The following is a 540-nucleotide window of genomic DNA, read 5'->3' as shown; positions in this document are numbered from 1 at the left end:
ACAACTATCAGCTCATTTAGTAACTGTGATAAAGTTACTGTTGTTGAAATGTACTGATTAATAGCAACCGAATGAACATTGGACATGTCTGGTGACTGGCCGTATCTCATAATGTGAGAAAATCCACAGGTGACATTAGTCTCCGTTCCAAACAATAAATGAATAATTATGCCTTGATCAGGGAAACTAAAAAATTCCACCATTTTAAGAATGTAGATATTGGGCACGATTTAACGTGCAAGAAACAGAGCCCTGTTTTGGGCACGTTTGGGGTGGTGTTTCATGGCGCCTGCAGCGCCGAGAATGACTTTGCTATCTAATGGGACCCTGCCCTTTTTTGGCCTTGGTTGGGAACACCCTGCCGAGGCCATACTTACCTCATGACTCGCGGATCGGGGCACCATTTTTAAATGTCACCCTGATCTTTCAATCCCCCACTCCTCCACCATGGCCTCCGGACCCCATCCCCCACTTACCTCTTTGGGGGTCTTGAGCCCCCCCCGCCCCCCTGGTCCACGTTTATGTAGAGCAGTACTAAAC

The sequence above is a fragment of the Scyliorhinus torazame genome, chromosome X, assembly GCF_047496885.1.
Source record: "Scyliorhinus torazame isolate Kashiwa2021f chromosome X, sScyTor2.1, whole genome shotgun sequence".
Lineage (NCBI taxonomy): Eukaryota > Metazoa > Chordata > Chondrichthyes > Carcharhiniformes > Scyliorhinidae > Scyliorhinus > Scyliorhinus torazame.
Note: the sequence above shows the minus strand (reverse complement) of the source record.